This window comes from Elephantulus edwardii, unplaced genomic scaffold (assembly GCF_000299155.1).
Source record: "Elephantulus edwardii isolate Elephantulus edwardi_28Jun2011 unplaced genomic scaffold, EleEdw1.0 scaffold00169, whole genome shotgun sequence".
In the NCBI taxonomy this organism is placed as follows: Eukaryota; Metazoa; Chordata; class Mammalia; order Macroscelidea; family Macroscelididae; genus Elephantulus; species Elephantulus edwardii.
The window spans coordinates 5,031,594-5,043,536 of record NW_006399919.1 but is presented as its reverse complement, the minus strand read 5'-3'; positions in this window follow the sequence as shown (position 1 = coordinate 5,043,536).

The window sequence follows — 11,943 nt, the reverse complement described above, 5'->3', positions numbered from 1 at the left end:
AAAATTTACAGAGACTTTGGAGTTCCATTCATTCATTATTACACTTTTCTCCCTGCCCACCCCTCCCTTCCAGTTTGCTCTTCTCTTTGAAAAGTAAAAGAAAAATTATTTCATTGGTATACAATCCCTCCCCCCAAGTCCATTCCACTATGAAGCCTTTGTTCTGAACTCCTGTCATGACAATAATACCTAATCACATATCCCTTTTAAAGTTTTCTCCCTCATCTGTTTTAATGCAGTCTACATTATTTATCCCCTTTTTCACAGTCTCCCCCCAACCCCGGTGTCAGTCCTATTTTACGGTTGCACTATGCAGTATTTGTCCTTTTGTGAGATATTTCACTCAGCATCCATTTTGAATAATATTGCATGAGTTCCTTGTTTTTCAATGCAGTGTAGTAGTCCATTGTGTGAATATACCACACAAATGTCAGGTTTTAGCTACTACAAAAAGCCAAGGCAATGAGACCCAAATCAGAAACCAAGGTCCTCCCCAAAGGATTATTGTGGTGCTGGTTTTGCAGGGACACCCAGGTGTCCTCGGCTCACTTAGCCAATCAGGAACCAATCAGGGGCACCTCCTGAGCAGTCAGCCCTTGGGAGGGAAGAGCTAGATACATGTCTTGAGTTTCAGGGTGGGGATCAGGTACCCCAGAAGATGCCTTGTCTGAAAACTAGCCCGAGGGATCTCTGGCCTGTGGAGGGAGCAAAAGCATTACTTTCACACACTGAAGCAAAACCTACCAGATGGGGAGAGAGGAATCAAAGAGTAAAGAGATGAAGGTCAAAAATAATCCTTGGTCATTCTGGAGTCAAGAGAAGTATTTCTTGTTTCTTTTTCCATTTAACAATTGTAATTAAAATCTAACATAACATATGCCAAGTCAACAATTCAATGAGACCAATTATATGAATCAGCAAGTTGTCTTACCATCATACAACAGTCATGGTGCAATTTTCTATCATCATAAATATAGAAACTCAGTGAAACTCTATAAAGAAGCATGTTTTTTTCACCCAAGAATTCATTGAGCTACAGTCTATGCTGAGGGGGTGGTACTGCCTGGTGGTGTGACTTGAATTTAACAGATCTCTCTCTGCCCCAATTCTCTGTCACTTGGCCTCACTGTGAGACAAAAACTAACTCAACAGCACAGGATGCTGGGCCTGGTCCCATGTGCATCTTTTCCTGAGAATCACATTCTACAATCACATAGCATAGATAGTGTGTAGACCACTGCCAAGAGCCAAGGGTATGCAGGACTCACACTGCAAGTACCTGCCACGGGATCAAAGTATTCATTCTTTTCCCCCAGAATCTGGCAATGAGACCCCTGAACAGAGAAAATGGCAATGTGGTATTTCCAGGAGCTGTTCTTCCTTGTGAACTAAGCAGAGAAAATGAGTCTGCAATAAGTGGGGGTAAGGGTGGGGAAGAAGCCGGTATTGGAATAGAAAAATCAAAGCTCTCAGCTGGAGAGTGAAATGGAGTTGCTAGATTTTCTACAAGGTTGGGTTCCCATGGCCACATCCCCATCTCCGGGCTTTATATGATTCTCCTGTATTTTAAGATCACTAGAAATAGCATCTGCTACTTAAAGTTTTAAAAGCCCTCATGAGCAAAGGTTGCTATGTATGAATCATGACATTTGTCATGCTCAAATTATCCTTATGAGTAAGGAACGCGTACCTTCCAAATATAGAAGGAAAATATTTGTGGAAGAAAGGAACTAGGAGGCAGATCGGAGTTCAAATTTACCTCTTTGCATCCCATGGCCACTTAGAACCCTATGCTACTGGTGTTTGTCCCTGTAGTTCAGCCACCCAACTGCCAACTAAGTAGATGGTGTTGAGAAGAGTTTTCAATTTCAGTGAGCCTTAACTAGGAAATGGTCACAGCAGTTCCATCAGGGGTTGGGAGGTGGACTATTTATTCTAATGAGGCGTCATTCAATATTAATACCTATGTTTATTAAGGTGTGCATCGGGGCTGTTTCTCCATGCCTATTGAATCTGTATGCAGAACAAACCCTTCAAGAAGCTGGCCTCAATGAAGAAGAATATGTATGCAGGATTAGAGGAAGACTCATCAAAAACCTACATTATGAAGATGACACAACTTTACCTACTCAAAATGAAGAGAATATTTGCTGCAGAAGGTCACTTTGGATTATGTCTCCACATCAAGAAAATAAAATCCTCAAAACAACTATGAGATATCATCTCACCCAGTAAGAATAGTAAAATTAACAGAACAGCAAGCAGCAAATGCTGGCGAGGTTGTGGAGAGACTGGAACCCTTATGCACTGTTGCTGGGAGTGTAAAATGGTGCAACCATGATGGAAGGCAGTATGGTCTTTTCTCAAAAAGTTGGACATAGAAAAATCATTTGATCCAGCAATTCCACTACTGGGAATATGCCCTAAAGAAACTAGAACTGTCACCCTGGCAGACATATGCACACCCATGTTTAGTGCTGCTTTGTTCACAATAGCAAAGAGTTGGAAACAGCCCAAGTGCCCATCAGCAAACAAATATATAGAGAAGCTGTGGTATATTCACACAATAGAATATTATGTAGCTGTAACACTGGAAAATAGAGAACTCATGAAATATTATACCAAATGGGTGACCATGGAGGACATTAGGCTGAGTGAAATACCTCAGTCACAAAAAAGACAAAATACAGTATAATGCCACTATTATAGAACAAGACTGACATGGGGATTGGGAGAAAACTAAGAAAAGAGAGGTTAATAATGTCCACAGCAAACAGACAAGAGTGAGAATTGTATAAAAGGAACAAATGATTAGGTATTATCAACATGACAAGAGTCCAGCATAAGAGTTGCATAGTAAAGTCTGGGGAAGAGGGGCCGGATTGTATAACAATGAAAGAACTTTTTTCCAAAGAAAAAAGCAAACTGGGGGGCGGAGGGTGGGTAGGAAGAAAATGCACAACAATGAATAAATGGAAATAAAGAATATGTTCAAACCTATTAATACCAAATAAAGTATACATTTTATTTAAAAAAAAAAGAAGAAGAAAATGCTCCCCACTGGACCAATAGAGTGGTGGTAGTTGTTACGTACCATAAAGTCAAGTACAACTCACAGAAACAATAGATCTGAGCGCTGCCCTATCCTGTACCATCCTCATAATCTCTAACACGCTCAAGTCCATTGCTGCCATCACTCACTGTGTCAGTTCACCTGGTTGAGGGTCTTCCTGTCGTCCACAGTCCCTCTACCTTTCCAAGCATGTTGTCCCTCTCTAAGAAATAGGCTCTCTTAACAACATGCCCAAAGTATATGAGATGAAGCTTTATCATCTTCATCTCCAAGGAACATTTTGGCTGCACCTTCTCCAAGACATATCTGTTTGTTCTTTTGGCATCCCATAGGATATTCAATACTCTTCTCCAACATCACAGTTTAAGGGCATCAATTCTTCTGTTATCCTTCTTTCTTGTTCAGTTTTCAGATGCATGGCAAGTGAGTGGAAAGATCATAACCTGAATCAGGTGCACCTTAGTCCTCAAGCCAACATCATTGCTCCTCAACAATCAGGAGAGATCCCTGATGACAGACTTTCCCAGTGCAATATATCTGTTGATCTCTTAACTGCTGGTACCAAGAGTATTGATTGTGGCTCCAAGTAAGATAGAGTCATTGATAGTCTCAATCATTTCTCCACCTATCATGAAGTTGCCTCTCAGTCCACTTGGTTTAGGGCCTTCCTTTCACCACTGCTCCACCTTCCCAAGTATGATGTCCCTCTTCAAAGAATAATTTCTCCTAGCAACATGTGCAAAATATGTGAGCTGACACTTCATCATCTTTGCCTCTAAGGAGCATCCTGGCTACACTTTTTCCAAAACATACCCATCTGGGGTTGTTGGGGTTTTTTTGGCAGTCTGTGAGATCTTTAGCACACTTCTCCAACAACATAGACAAAAGGCATCAATTCTTCTTCTGCCATCCTTAGTAATTGCCCAGCTCTCAAATGACTGTAAGTGACTGAGATCATGACCTGCATCAGATACACGTTAGTCCTTAAACTGACATCATTACTCCTCAATTTTTTTAAATTTTATTTTCTTAATTTTAATGAACATTTACAGAGATTTTGGATTTCCATTCATTCATTGGTGCACTTTTCTCCCTGTCCACCCCTCCCCTCCAGTTCCCTCTTCTCTTTGAAAAGTAAAAGAAAAATGCTTTTATTGGTGTACAATCCTCCCCACAGCCCCAACCCCACCCTGAGTACACTCCACTATGCAACCTTCATTCTGGACTCTTGTGATAACCATAATACTTTATCATATATCACGTTTAAACTGTTCTCTCCTTCATCTGTTTCACTGTAGTATACATAATTTATTCCGTTTTTCCCAGTCTTACCCCAACCCTGATGTCAGTTCCATTCTACAACATTGGCACCATGCAATATTTGTCCTTTTGTGACTGAGATATTTCATTCAGTATAATGTCCTCCAGGGTCACCCATTTTGAAAAATATTGCATGAGTTCCTTGTTTTCCAATGCTGTGTAGTATTCCATTGTGTGAATATACCACCACTTCTCTATCCATTCATTTGTTGATGGGCACTTGGGTTGTTTCCAATTCCTTGCTATTGTGAAAAAACTGCAATAAACATGGGTGTCCATATATCTGCTTAGATGTCAGTTATGGTGTCTTTAGGGTATATTCCCAGTAGTGGAATTGCTGGGTCAAATGGTATCTCTATTTGCAACTTTTTGAGAAAGCACCATACCGCCTTCTACAGTGGTTGTACCATTTTACACTCCCACCAACAGTAAATAAGGGTTCCGGTTCCTCCACAACCTCGCCAGCATTTGTTGCTTGCCGTTCTGTTAAATTTTGCTATCCTTACAGAGCGAGATGATATCTCATAGTTGTTTTGATTTGCATCTCTCTTTGAGCTAGGGATTTTGAATATTTCTTCATGTGCTTGTTGGCCATCTGAATGTCTTCTTTGGTGAAGTGTCTGTTCATATCCTGCACCCATTTTTTAATTGGATTATTTACTTTTATCTTATTGTGATGACTTCTCAATAATTTTAAGAGATCCTTGACCAAGTGTACTTATTGTGGATCCACGTAAGATGAAATCGTTGGCAGTCTCAACCCTTTCTCCAAGCATCATGATGTTACCTTTACCTCTAGTGGCTAAAATGTTTCTTTTCTTCGTGTTGAGATGCAATACATCACCATAAATGGAGAAAAGATTGAAGCTGTCAACTCTTTCAACTTGCTTGGATCAATAATAAACACCCTTTGTACCAGAAATAAGAAAAAAATTTAAAAAGACATGTTACACTGGGAATATATACTGTCAAAGACCTCTCTTAAGTGTTAAGAAGTGAGAAGTTCCATTTTAAGACTAAGGTGAACTTGGTCCAAGTCACAGTCTTTTTAATTATTTGCATCTGAATTTAAGATAATGAGTCAGGATGATGAATAGATGACTTTAAACTGCAATGTTGCAGAAGAGTACTGAATATCCCCATGGAATGAAAACAAACAAATGAACAAAAAACCCAAACAAACAAAACCAACTGATACATTTTGGAGAAAATGCAACCAGGGTAAACTTAGAGACAAGGATGGTGCAACTTCCTCTCACCTAGTTTGGGCATTTGTTAGGAGAAGCGATCCTTGGGAAAAGACATTAGACTGAGAAAGGTGGAGTGGAAGAGAGGTAGACCTCAACAAGATGCACTGATGCAGCAAAGTGTAGCAATGGGCTCAAATGTATCCGAGATGATGAGAAGGACACAGGATAAGGCAAAGAGCAGATGTGTTGTTCAGAGGGTCTCCATGAATTGTGGTCAACGTGGTGGCACAATAGCATTGACAAGCTTACTGATGCTGAGATCAAAAGAACGCTTCCCTGGAACTATTGTGGAAGGATCATTTGCATGCGCGCGCGCACACACACACACACACACACACACACACACACACACAGGGCTGCTTGTGTGAAGGGGCCCTGGTGGAGGGAGATGAGCTGTTATCCCAAGGACAGTTGGCAGTTAGACATAGCAGCGGTTCCATGGGATAGATCTATTCACTTTCCTCTCAAGCAATTTACCTTTGAAAATCAGCTGGATTGTCAGCTATGAGTCTATTCTGATTCAGCAGCAACAAGTTGTGTGAATGGTGGAGAAAATGAAAATATGTCAAATTAAAACACCATAAATATCTACTTTGTCTGATTTTTCATAAAACAGTTATGTTGGTTTTGTTATCGTTGTGTACCATCAAGTTGAAACTGACTCATTGCTGCCCCCCTCCCAGGGAGTGTCTGAGGCAATAAATTGTCTTTATATGCCCGTGGAGAACTGGTGGATTTGAACTGTAAAAACAATTATAACTTTGCTTTGAAGCAAATAATCTGACACAGGTACAATATTTAGTTGAGCAAGATTTAGCAACAATTTGCCAAGAGCTGCCTAAGTGACTAATGTCTTCAAAGAAAACTAGCTAAGGACCTTCTTTCTGTCCAGGAACTGAGAGGTGGTGAGGTTGACACATACATAGACTAGAGCAGTGTGATCCAATTAGTATCGAGCAGGAAAGTATTCAGGACAAGGGAGAGAGAGAGAGAAACAGGCTGGGGTGGTGGGATGTGGCAAGCAGTAGTGTCATGCATGTTGCCATGGAAGAAGTGATTCATTCACCCACAAGAACAATGCTGAAGAGTAGGCTCGAGCTGGGAGGACACGTTCTTCCTGGCTGTGGGGCAGCACATGGGATGCGAATGCAGGACTGAGAACCAGTACTCAGTGCTCAGGGGCCAGCGGTTCTGTGGTGCAGTCAAAGCTATTCCTTCCACATCACCTATGGGTTGTGGATGGTTCCAGAGAAGAGGGAGCTGCAAGTGAGTTGTTACTGTAACTGTGAGAACGCTAGCATTTTAACAAGTGCCAGGAAAGATAACAGAGTCCAGAGTCCAGTGTTTATAGCAGTGATGGAATTCTAGAGATGCAGCTACAGTGAATCATAAACACAGTTGAGACATGGTACCAGAGAGAATCATGGATGAGAATAGAAACAATAAGTAACCTGGTTGCTAACTTCCATATTCTTCTGCTCACCTCTGTGAGAGGGGAGTTCTGTTACCATCCTGTCTCAGAGAAGACAGGATTCCCCTAGTCTTCTATTCCAAAAAAGGGTGGTCCAACAGTGTGGAAATTATTGAGCATTATGATTCATAACACACACAATCGAAGTCCTGCTGAAGGTTATCCAAAAACAACTGGGACAGTACACCAAGAGAGGACTGCCCAAAATACAATCTGGGTTTAAAAGAGGCTATGACACTAGAGACATCATAGCCTGTGTCAGATGGATCTTCCCTGAAAGCAGAGAGTACCAGAGGAATGTCTATCTGTGTTTCATTGACTATGGAAAGGCATTTGACTGTGTGGATCACAATAAATTGTGGCTAACCTTGAGGAGAATGAGGATCCCAGAACACTTGATGGTGCTCATGTGAAACCTGTCCTTGAACCAGGAAGCTGTTTGTTGTCACAACAGAGCAAGGAAAGACGGCATGGTTCAAAACCAAGAAAGGAGTGTGTCAGGGATGTGACCTTTCTCTATACCTTTTCAATTTATATGCAGAACAGATCATTTAGGAAGCTAGACTTTATGAGGAGGAATATGACATCAGGATTGAAGGAAGAGACTTCAACAACCTACGTTATGCAGATTACACAATCTTGCTTGCTGAAACTGAGGAGGACCGGAAGTGTTTGCTGCAATATGGATTGAAGCTCAATTGCTAAAGAGTAATGATGTCAGTCTAAGACCTACAGAACTGACTAGGACACTAACGTGCACCTGATCCAGACCATAGTCTTTGCAATCACTTGCTATGCATCAGAGAGCTAGACTAAGGATGACAGAAGAACAGATCCCTTTGAGCTGTGATGCTGGAGAAAAATACTGAACATACCATGGTCAAGAGGAGAGGAGGAAACTAAGTTACCCCTTAGAGGCTAAGATTTTGAAGCTCCATCTCATATACTGTGAGCATGTTGCCAGAAAGATCCAGTCTTTGGAGAAGGACACCATGCTTAGAAGGGTGGGGGGACAGCACAGAAGAGGAAGACCTTCGATGAGATGGATTGACATAGTACCTGGGGTAATAGGGATAGATGTGTTGAAGACCATGAGATTGTTTCAGGGTTCAAAGGGTCTCTATGAGTCCCAGCCGACTGGAGGACACACAACAATAACAACAATTAACTATATAATTTACTTTTTTATTATTTTAAAAATTCGTCTCTCTACATTTCATAGATGTAAGCTCTTTAAGGGCAGGGATTTTATTTGTTTTATTTACTGCTGTATCCTCGGCACTTGGGAAGTATTGTTATTGCTATGTGCTGTTTATTCCTCCGCCCCATCCCCAGGCAGAATGGAATAGAATGTCACACTCTCCCCATGACAGGTTATGAACTGGACCATTGTGGTCCACACTACTTTTACTGGCTGATTTCAGAATTAAATTGCCGGGACGTTCTTCCTAACCCACTCTGAGCATGGAAGCTCTGCTTAGAAAACATAGTGGAGGCTTAATAAATCCTAGGTAAATTATTGCAGACAAGTAAACTGTGGAATGTCTATTTTCAGGGACCTCTCATAAGTCCTGAAGGACAATGATGTCTGTTGAAAGACTAAGGTGCACCTGATTCAATCCATGATCTTTCCAATCGCCTGCTGTACATCTGAGAGCTGGACAATGAATAAAGATGCCAGAAGAATTATACTTCTGAGTTGTGGAGTTGGGGAAGAGTACCAAATATCTCATGAGCTACCAAAAGAAAAATATGTGTTGGAGAAGGTACAACTACAGTGCTTTTTGGGAGGCAAGGACAGCAAAGCTACTTCTCACATAGTTTAGGGGTGTTGTTTGTAGAGTCTATTCCTTAGAGAGGGACATCATGCTTGGATAGGTAGAGGGTCAGAGAAAGAGGAAGACTATGAGAAGGATTGATTCAGTGTCTATGGCCATGGGTTCAGGCATGTCAGAGACTATGAGGATAGTACAGGACAGGACAAGTTCAGATCTATCACTCACTGGGAGTCATAATCAGCTCCACCGCACTCAGCAGCAACAACAAATGAATAAAAGGCAGAACTGAGGTAGCAAATAGTTAAGAACGTGTTCCAGATTAGAAGTGAGGCAGTGGCAGAGTCCAGGGGTGAGGGGAGAGGTAGTTAAGGGGGCTTTATTCTACATCGTAGATTCACAGAAAGACATAATAGCAAGGTGAAGGGACTAGAGCTGCAGTGTAGTTAGAAGAGACTGAAACATGCATTGACTTGTCCATGTTCTCATTCAACTTTTCAACAGACACTTCTTGAACACCTACGATGCACCAGATAAGTTCCAAGGACCCCCAGTAAAAGTACAGTAGACAGAAAGGTGTCAACACACCATAGGGAAAGCAGTAAAGACAGACAATAATAAGAAAGAAGTAAATATACTTCAGGGAATGGTAAAGTGTTTGAAGGACAATCCCACAGTGGCATAACTAGTTTGCACGCTGCCGCTCACCTCAAGGCAGGTGGTTGGCACCCCCCACAGAGCCACAGAAGGCCTGGTGAGCAGCTTCTGTAAATACAACAAAGAAAATTCTGAGGCTCATCCAGCTTAGGGTCGGCCTGAGTTAGGATTGACTTAACAGTGGTGGGATTTTGTGTGATAGAGAGTAGGGCACTTAGAGTGCGCACCTCGTAAGCAGTCATATGTGAGCAGACTCCTGCAGCTGGAAGCTGGAAGCTCTCGGAGATGACGATGCTTGGAACACGTAATAAAGACTGGGAAGCAGAGATTAGGGGGTGGGTGAGAGGTTGAAGGAATAGGAAAGATTCAAAGGGGACTTGAAAAGACAGGGAATAGATCAATTATAATTAATCATATAAAATACAATGTATATGAATTATTGTATAAAGCATGATGTACATGAATGAAATATAATATAAATGAAAGATTATATAAAACACAACATACTTAACATAATACTCTCCAGTCCTTCCCAATTCAAGGAGTGATTTTCAAAATCATTGCTCATGCATGCTGCATAGTATTCCATCATGTACCATAATATCTCAAGCTATTCATTTGTGGTTGGACATTTTGGCTACTTTCATGTTCTTGTGATGGTGAATAATGCTGCTTTGAACATTGGTGTTTAAGTATCTATTTGTGTCTCAGTTCTAATTGTCTCGGGGTATATTCCAAGCTTGGAAGCAGGAGTGGCATCCACTTCCTAAACAACATGCCTCTGGAAACTCTCTGAACTTTTGAGAAATGACAATAGTTATAGAAAGGCTCCATTCAGGTCTTTTGTTCAGAGGGTCACTATGAGTCATGCTCAGCTCGACAGCAATCAAAACAACATATTCCAGTTAGTGAACTAACTCAGTCCTATCAGGACAAATACTGCATATGACCATTTTTGTAGAAAGATAACTAGTAAAATGTGTATGAGGATCCAAGGAGGGGAGGGGAGGAGTAGAGGGGTGAGGATGGGCAGGGAGGGTAACCATAGGGTTGCATAATTTGATGGAGGAATAGAGGGATAGGTAAAGGAAAAGAAAGATCCAGTGTGGGAAACAATGTATATGCATTTGTAAATAAACCAGTACAAAATAAAAATTTTATTAAAAAATTAAAATCACAATGTGCATTCATTAAATACAATATACATGAATGACTATATGCAAACCAGTAAAAATATAAGAAAGTGGGGGTGGGGAGGGGAGTACTGAGAGGCAGAGTTAGGGAACCAGAGGTGGAGCTGGGGAAGTACACTAACTCTGAAAGTGCTTGTGGGCGTGGCAGCTCTGACCAGGACAGAAAAAGAGCCCAGGGCAACTGTGCGGCCACGTATGGCTAGAACCATCCCTGGGTGCCCAGGAAAGAAGAGTTTGGTCTAAGTCCAGCAGCTCATATAGGAAAAAATCTGCTTCTCTAGAGGTCTAGGTGAGCAGTTGAGGGATACAAGCAGAGTGTGCTCAGAATGACAGAGGAAGGACAGAGACGGGGGACTCCATATTACAAAGAAACTGTTCAGATTGAATTTAAAGGTGCCTTACACTGGACCTTAAAATTATCATTTTCTCACAACTTGCGAACTCTCTGTGAGCCTATAGAGAGTTAAGGAGTCACTAATGATCAAAGTAATCTTGAGGAATATTAATGAAATTATTACAGACCAGGCCAGTGTTCCTCAAACACAAGGGAACACAGACTCATTTAGCATACTTATAAAATGCAGATCACTAAGCCTCTTCCCCAGCTATGATCAGGGGCTCTAGGGGCATAGTGTGTTAAGTGTTGTACTGTTAACTGGAAGGTCAGCAGTTCAAATCTACCAGCAACTCCTCAGGACAAGATGACCAGTCTCTTCTCATAAAGATTTACAGCCTCAGAAATTCCAACAGAGTCACCATGAATCAATGGCATGTGCTGGGTATTTTTGTTGTTGTTGTTTATTTGTTATTTTATGTGTGAGGTGGAGCTAGAAGTTTGCATTCCTGAAGCATGTGGTTCCCAAACAGACCACACCAAGAGGAATATGGATGAGGGTTGATTGAAAGGTTTCAGGGGGTGTCCAATAACACCCCAGAATAGAGAGAACAATGCATGTGTTTGCATTCTTGTACATTTTGTGGGGTTTCCCACACATGTGAAGGGTGTGGAGTATACTTTTCAACACTTGGTGAAAAGGATTGAATTGTGGGTGCTAAAGAGCACACAGATCTGCTTTGGAAGAAGTGCACTTGGTGTTCCTCAGAGCTGGGGACCCTGAGACTCCAGAGCCGGGGACCCTGAGACTTCAGAGCCGGGGACCCTGAGACTCCAGAGCCGGGGACCCTGAGACTCCAGAGCCGGGGA